We start from the raw sequence: 8,943 nt of genomic DNA on the forward strand, positions 1-8,943 counted from the left end.
GGTTCCCACCTAGCAGCACACACCTCTCCGCTCAGATGAAGACTTCGCAAGGGTCATTTTGCTGGAGGCTGCATGCTTCCCCAGAGCAAGGCCCTGTGCCAGCCAGGAGGAAGTGACTTCCTTCTGGAAGCCCTTGGCTGCTCTGCTGGCCCTGCCGCGCCTCTCTGTCAGCTTCCTTTCTCCTTGAACCCAAAGTTGCTGACCCTTTGCTGGAACAGGAAACTTCAGAATCAGCCGAATGCTGGCCCCTGGGCAAACTCCCTAGGACCTCAGAGGGCGAGGAGAAGCTGGATCAGGGCAGCCTGCAGGGTGCTGGAAGGATCTTTGTTTGCAGAGCCTCTGACGAGAAGCCAAACTGACCTTGAGACCCCCTCCCTGGACTGAATTTGCTGACCGGAGCAGCTGACCTGCCGCTTGGCAGGAAGAGAAAAAAGGGGTAGGGGGCCAGTTTTTGAGTTTCTTCCACTCCCCCACCATGTGGAGACCACTGCCATCCTGGCCCATCTTGCTTTCTGAGACCCCAGCTCCGCATCCACCCTGCTCAGCACTGGACACAAGGCGGCAGAGGCCTCCCTGGCCTGGGAGTGATTGGGGCTAGAGTGCCCTGATCTGCCAGCATGCCATTTGCATCCCGACTCCACACACGGGGAGGACAAAGGGCAGACTCTGAGGGACCAAAGCCACACATTAACACTGAGGACCTGGACAGTGGTGCAGGTGCTCGCTCTGAGGACACCTTGAGCTTGTGGGGTCCTCTCTGTCCAGCCCTCTTCCATCCTTGCTCCAAACTCTCTTCCTTTTCCAGTCACCCCTAAAGGTCCACCTCAGCCCTGCTGGGGTCCCTCGGGGCCAGTGACCACCGACCCCTCATTCTACAGCTTTAAGGGAAATGCTCACAGGGTATTTTTGTCTACCTCACATATCTAGTTTTTAGGGCAAAAGAGAATAATTTATATAGCTAAGATATATGAGAAAATATTTATGTTATTTATATAGTTTTCTCTATTCTGTGGGCAGCACAGGTGGGGTTTGTGGTTCTGCCAGAGGCTGTCTCTATGGGGAGATACAGCCTGACCTGACCAGGCCATGACTGAGCTGGATGCCAGGTGGCTGGGGAAGACGTCATGTGGGCCCCTGTGTCCTGAGACCAGGTCTGTCTTGGAGCCGCTGAGTGCCATCCCCTCTGTGCCTGAGTCCTGGTGGTCATGATCCGGACCCTCCCTGTGAAATCTTTGTAAATTCTCTGCCCTTCTGGGTCCCAGGCCCCTTCTGCTCTGGCAAAACCCTCTTGCTCATAATAATAATGACAACAAGGATGACCATACCTTGCATTTGTAAAGCACTTTTGATTTCCAGAAACACCTTTATCCCTTTCATCTCATTTGATTTTCCCAGTACCCCTGTGTGGTAGGTGGGACCACACTCTTGTGCCCATTTTACAGATGAGGCCCAGAGAGGTGGAGGGCTGTGCTCAAAGTCACAGTTAAGAAGTTTGTTCAATGAAAATTGACTGACCATCTACACACGCCAGGCACTCAGCAGCCTCGTCCAGGGGCTTAGGGCCAGGAGATATTCTGGACCCCACTCCCCAGCCTGGCTCTGACTTGCCCTAAGCCCAGGAATCCCAAACCCTGGATGCTACCTGAGCCCAGGATCCCAGAGAGTGGCTGCTTCCCTGGCTGTGAGTGACCCTGGCCTTTTGGATCTGGGCGGCACATTGGCCTTTTCTCCATGAGGAGGCCCGTGTCTCCGGGGCTGGGGCTGCTGGAGAGACCTAGAGAGTAGAGGACCCAGTGTGAGGCCACCCAGGGGCTCAGCCATCGGGCCCTCGCTCCTGCTCACGCTGCCAAGAGCACTGGGCAACATCACAAGACTCTTCCCAGGTGATAGATGTGGTTTGCTGGCTCTCATTTGTGGGTTTTTTTTTTTTTTTTTTTTTTTTCCCAAAAAGGAATTGCTTTCTACTGGAATTCCAGCTTCTCTTTTAAACTCAGCTGTGCTGGCCTGCATTCCCACCTGGCCTCAGTCAGCTTGAGGGAGGGCACCCTTTCAGACAGGACACGTGGGGGCTCCCCAGTCTGCCAAGAGCCACCCACCCCGTCCACCGCACTCATGGATTCACCTGCCTGCCTCTCATAGGCATGTCAGTCCATCCCGGGTCTAGACAAGCCCAGCTTTCCTGGTGTCCTCCATTGCCTGGTGTCCTCCATTGCCTGGCAGATAGACTGACAGATGCACAGACATGTGTCAACCTTTGAGATTATTTCTTGCTCTCCAAAGCTTCCTTTCTCAACAACCATAAATTCTAAAATGCTTTTTTGTCTCAGCAAATTTTTGTAAGACAGTGGGTACCTTTTATAACCATTCATTCAATCAGTACATATTTAGAGAGCCCTTCCTAAGTGCCAGACTGCACCCTGGGTGCTGGGGTACAGCGGTGAGCACGACCAAGTCCCTGCCCTGGGAGGGCTGACATTCTACTGGGGAAGAGAGACAATGAACCAATAAACCACATGTCAGCTATTCGTGCCTACTTCGTCTCTTTATTGCAATAACCCTGCACGTCGGACACACTCACCCCCATTTTATAGTTAAGGAAATGGAGGTGGTGAGATGGGAAGGCTCGTGAGTGCCACTAGCGAGCAGTGATGGCAGGATTTGAACACAGATCTGCCGGCCTCGGAAGCATGAGTTCTTTCCTCTCTGTGCTGCTGCCTCCCCACGGATGGATGGCGGCAATGGATCACCCCATATTATGTGTTCTGGGTAAACTGAGGCCTAGAGAAGTGACCCACCCAAGGTTACACAACGGGTCAGTGGGCAGAGCAGGCCTGAGCCTGGGTGCACCCTGGAGTTGATCAGTTTATCTAGGGCCCTCATGCCGTGGCCAGCAATGTGAGCTAAGTTGGGGCAGGATACAGCAAGGGGTAACCTTCAAGGACTCACGGTCCAATAGGAGAAATGACAGGCACTGCCATGCAAGGGTTTGAGTCATTTACACGTTGTCCCCAGAGTCTCTTCTCTGGCCACATTGCCTTGCCAGCATGCTTGGGGAAGTGCACGTCCTCAACAAGCTGCTCTGACCAGGAGGAGGACCCTCTCTGAGCAAAGGGCAGCACCAGAGTGCTGGGTGTCCCTGCTGGGGTCCACACTGACTAACTCCAGGGTCCCCAGGCAGAAGAGGGGGAAGCCCCACTTCCCTTTTATTTCCCACCCTTTACTTCACTCCAGCCCTCACCTGGGGTTCCTTTGTGTAACTACTCGTCCACCTATGGTGTGCCAGGCACGTGACAGGGTGCCATGGTGAAAAGACCCAGTCACCTACATTTTCATCTGCGTCCCCATGCTAAGGTGTTCCTTCTGCTCAGAGTTCCTGGGCCTGGAACCCAGCTAGTCCTGAGCAATGGCAGATCCTTGGTGAAAGAGCCACACAGAAGCAGGCTCCAGGTTACCCTGGGCTTCCTTACCTGTATTCTCACTTGAGCCTCACGAGGTGGACCCCATTGTTCCCCACTTACAGATCGGGAAGCTGAGGTGCAGATGGTTAAGTGACCACTGAAGGCCACAGAGCTAACAAGCAGATTCAGGTCTTTTGCCTTCAAACCTTATGTTCTTTCCACTCCATATGCCTTCAGCCTTTCCCCACCCACATCTAAGCCTTTCCCTGCTTCTGCCCATAACCAGTTCCCAAACAGGCCCTCAGGCCTCTCCACCTTTAGGTGCTTGATGTTCACCACTCTCCCTTGTTGAGTGAGGGACCAGGGCTTGTTGAGACAATCACTAAGTGGGTACTCACCTGTGGTATTCCCGCCTCCTCCCTTTAAAAACATTTAGCCACATTTGCTCTCTCTCTCTCTTCATATATTCATATTTATTTTGTTAAACCATTTATGAGAACATTGCAGACACCAGGCCACTTCACCTTTAAACACTTTATCACATACTCCTAAGAACAAGAACATTCTCCAACAGCAGCACAAGGCCATCATCACATCCAAGAGATTTAACAGTTGCACAATATTATCTACTACATAGTCCGTATTCCAGTTTCCTCATTTGTCCCTCATAATGTTCTTTATAACTTCTTTTCCTGATCCAAGATCCACTCAAGATTCAGACATTGCATTTTGTGGTCATATCTCTTTTGTCTCCTATAATCTAGAATAGTCTTCCTGCCTTTTTCGCTTTCATGACATTGATATTTTGTAGAGTCCAGGCTAGATTATCTTGTAGAATGTCTCTCAGTTTGAGATTTGTCTGATAGTTTCCTTATGATTAGATTCAGGTTAAACATTTTGGCAAGCAGACTGCTTGAGTGATGTGGGTCCTTCTTGGTGCATGGCATCAGGAGCCACAGGAGGTTGGTTGGTCCTGAAATTGGTGATCTTGAGCTTCATCACTTGGTGGAGGTGGAGTCCACTAGATCTCGCCAATGGAAAGGCACCCTTTCCCTTTGTGATTCATAACTTATCTGCAGGGTGATGTTTTGAGACTGTGGGAATATCCTGCTGCCCAACAACATTTTATCCAATATTTTCAGCATCCATTGGTGATCTTTGCCCAAATCAATTACTACATTGGTGATTGCAAAACGGTGATTTTCTAATTCCATCACTCCTTGTTGATTTATTAGTTGGCCTTATGTAAAGAAGAGCTTTCCCTTCTCCCTTGCCCCCATGGTATGCCTTTTAATCTTCACAATCACCCTTCAGGGTAGGAATTATCATCCCCATATTACAGATGAGGAAACTGAGGTTCAAGGAGCTTAAATTATTTGTCTAGTAGCAGAGCTGGGGTTCAAACTCAGGCCTTTTTGACACCTAAGCTCTCACCCACTGCCATTTGGAATCTTCTCAAATTCCTGGGTTTCTTCTCTGATGACTTAGTTCTGAGCAGGGAGTGAGAAGCTGTATCCTCTCCCAGTGGAATTCCTGTAGCTGGTGGGGAAGGCATTTCAAGCAGCAGTGGTGGGGCGGGGAAGGGAGACTTCCTCTCTTGAAATCGTGAGACAGCCTTGCTCCTGCCCACCCCACACCTTTCTAGAGACTCAAACTGCCAGAATATGTGAGCTGCCCACCACCTGCCCACTTCTTTCTAACCCACCTGTTCCTGAACCAAAACTTAGGAAAACGTTGTCTCTCTTCTCACTGGCCCCAAGCCTGCCTCCCCTATCTTTGCTCTGGTCCTTGCTGTGTGGAGCATGATTCTGGCGACCCCAAGTCCTAGAGCTGCTGAAATTGGCCCAAGGTCAATTGCTCTGCCTCAATGACTCCTAAATATATGTGGAATGATCTCCCCCCATGTCTAATTTCCAACTAGGGAAATATGATCACTGTCTAACCAACAAGAATAGCCTCCCCAGTTCCCGTTCTAGAAGAAAGGCTGTAAAAGACCAGAGAGATGGCCTGTAAGTGAGGTGCGGGACATTCTGGAGGTAGAACGGTGGGGATGGGATCCTCTACTTATCTCCCCACTTCCCTTTTGTGTCCTTTTACTGCACTCTGCCTCTCACCTAGAGTTCCTTTGTGTAACTGCTCATTCAGCAAACACTGACTGACCACACCTGACAGGGTGCTATGACAACAAGACCCAGGCTTGGCCTTCAGGAAGGTCACAGTCTAGTTGAGGAGGAAGACAAGGAAAGAGATTCCTAGAATGCAGGTGTTAAGGTCTATGAGAGACGCCACTGCACGAGCCCTTACTCTACTCTGGGCACTCCCTTGCTGAGCTGGTTCCTCATATGGTCTGGTTTCATCACTATAGCAGCCTTAGTCATACACATAACTATGATCCCCATTTTATAGATGAGGAAACTAAAGCTCAGAGAGGTTACTACCATAGCCAAGGTCCCACATCAATAGCAGGACTGGAAATTACCCTATCCTTAGCTGTCTGTTCCCCAGAAGTGCAGGGCATGGCTTGTGCAAAGGCCTGGGGACTAGAGTTGTTGTCAGCTACCCTCAAGTTGGCCCTAATTTATGGCAACCCCAGGCACAAGCAATGAAACACTGCTCGGTCCTGTACCACCTCTAAGACTGGTTGTGGATCAGACCATTGTAATCCACAGGGTTTTCATTGGCTGATTTTTGGATGTAGATCACCAGGCCTTTCTTCCCAGTCCATCCTAGTCTGGAAGCCCCACTGAAACCTGTTCAGCATCATAGCAACACACAGGCCTCCACTGGCCAATGGGCGGTGGCTGTGTATGAGGTGCATTGGGTGGGAATTGAACCCGGGGCTCCTGCACGGAAGGTGAGAATTCTATCACTGAACCAGCACTGCCTGGGGGACTACAGAGCTGGGAGCATCGGGGACTGCAAGGATTCAGTGTGGCGCTGGTATCTTCCTCCTTTCTCCCTCTATGCCCCTTCTTGCCTTCCCTCTCCTCTTTTCCTTTCTCTCTCGCTGCATACCTGCAAAGCTGAGGCCTGCTTCCTCTTGGGTGTCTTATCCTAGATACTCCCATCCCTCCTCGAGTCCCCAGGGGCTATGAGGCCTGCATTCCTGCCTGGCTGTCTCCGGACCATTAGTGTGTTTACGCTGGAGCTGTCCAGGGGAGCCCGGACCACCCCCGCAACCGTGGAGAGTGGACAACTGAGTGGCGGAGGCCAGTCAAAGCCGCAGGAGAACCTGACCCAGTGTCCGAATTCCTGCCCCCCTGTCTGAACAAGTCCAGGGTGGCCAGTGGACTGGGGAGTCAATGGTCGTCCCCAGCTCCCCACCCCCACTCCTTCCCGCACAGCCCCTCCCACGGCTGACAGGCCCTAATCTCAGCTGTCTTCATGCAGCCAGCCCTGAGAGCCTGGGGTCACCTGACGCCGACACATTTTAATTCAGAAGCTGATTTCTGCTTGTTGGCAACATGTCATTTCTGAAATTGCTTTCTCTGCCCAGAGGCAGGAGATGTCAGAACGGCACAGGTGTTACAGCGGTGCCGCCCCCCACCCCACACCCACCCACCCCCAAGTTCAGGAAGGATTAAGGGGCGTGGGGGGGCCCGCACATTAGATCCTCGAGCTCTGCTTCTCATGTTTCCCCAAGGGCTGGGGGCCAGGCATGGGGAATGCTGGGAGCAGCCTTGCTTTCCTCTCCAGCCCGAAGACAGGGGCCCAGAGTTCCACAAACGGCATGGCTGCTACTGACAATAACACCAGCAGGGCGTTCCCACCTACGTTCTCCCCAGGTGCCACGGAGCCCTGCTGGCACGATGGGTAAGTGCTCGGCTGCTAACCGAAACATTGGCGGCTTGAACTCACCAACAGTTCTGCGGGAGAAAAGACCTGGCCATCTGCTCCTGTAAAGGTTACAGCCTAGGAAACCCTATGGGGCACCTCTACTCTGGCCTATAGGGTCTCTGTGAGTTTGAATCAACTCCACGGTACACAAAAACAACATACACGTGTCAGGCACCCTGCAAAGTGTCTCTCCTGCATAAGCTCATTGGACTCTTAGAACTCTCCAACTTGGTATCATCCCAACTTGACAGCTGAGAAAACAGGCTCAGAGAGGTTAGATCACTCACCTGAGGTCACACAGCAAGTATGTGGCCGAGTTAGGACTTGAACCCAGTGAGGGCAACAGCCGGGCTAGAATTTTAAGATCTGGAAAGAGGAGGGCCACAGAACAGGGAGGACCTGGAGACTGGCTTCTCCTATAGTTGTTCCATGGCTTGGCTCAAATATCTCCAGGAAAATTTGCCTGCTCCCCCAACTTCCCCACTCCTGTCACATGTACCTCGATTAGCAATTGTCTCTCAGTAGTGGCTGCATTTGTTTAATTGGGTGAATGAAGGAAAAGATGAATGAACAAATGGATTTTTGAGGCTATCCCCCCACACCCACCCCTGCCAGCAGCATCCTACCATACAGGCTTCTTGTTTCAACGGACGCCCTGACACATTGGCTTCTCACCAGCCATGCTCCCTGCCCTGTCTCTCCTCCCTTTCCTTCCCCTTGCTCCCTCTTGCCTTCACTTCCCAATCCCCAGAATTCTGGCTTCCTTGGTCACAGGGAGTGTCTACAAGGTGTGGGGGGCTGCTTTCCCTAGCCCTAGCCAAGGCACGAGCTAATCCAGCTGGTCCCTTTGTAGAGATGGTGTGTGGGCCAATCCACCCTCCCCAAAGTAGTCCTCACATTGCAGCTCCACTTGCTTCCCTGGGATGAACTTTGCTCTCCTAGCTCTCCCTCCAGCTCTTCAGAGGCCCTAGCCACCTCGATCAGGAAGACCCATAGCTGTGTGTACCTGACCCTTGTTACATGGAGCTAAGGACATGGCTGGTTGGCTGGTGTGGGGCCCAGGACAGAAACTGTCCTGACCCAACACGTGCATTCATTGCACTGGTTTCCAGCTTGAGCTTTCATTGAAAGGCTTTCAGAGCTATCCTCTCATTTGACTGCAGGAATAAACCAGTACTAGCTGGGAGGGGGGTTCAATTCAAATGAGATCAAAGATCCATAGAGCTTCAGACCTAGAGGACCCCTTCCCATTTTATAGATGAGGAAACTGAGGCCCAGGGTGAGAGGAGTAGCAATAACATCCTTAACACTTGTCAGGGTGATATTCAAGTGAAGTCGTGATTCGGAGGGCACCAGGGGACTCCTGAAGTGGGGTGATGCTGTTTCCTGATACACGGCTCCTCACTGTGTATAGTTTATTGAAGGTAGGTTCCTTCAGGAAGTTGTATTGCAGTCTAAAAGTTAAACTAAAGAAAAAAAAATAAGGAGAAAAAAAGAAACCAGGATCCACAGAGGATGGTCAAATGTCCAAGAAGAAGGGACAGGTGGTCATTAAAAGTCGATAAACAGGGTCCCAATGTGAGTGTGGTCTGGGGAGTCAGGGCCCAGGAGATAAGTCATCTTCTCTGAGCCTCATTCGTCTTGACTAAGGAGGAGTATCTCTCTATGTAGATGTCTACATATAACTCTCTCTCTATGTAGATGTCTA

This window comes from Trichechus manatus, unplaced genomic scaffold, assembly GCF_000243295.1.
Source record: "Trichechus manatus latirostris isolate Lorelei unplaced genomic scaffold, TriManLat1.0 scaffold00028, whole genome shotgun sequence".
NCBI classification, from domain to species: Eukaryota; Metazoa; Chordata; class Mammalia; order Sirenia; family Trichechidae; genus Trichechus; species Trichechus manatus.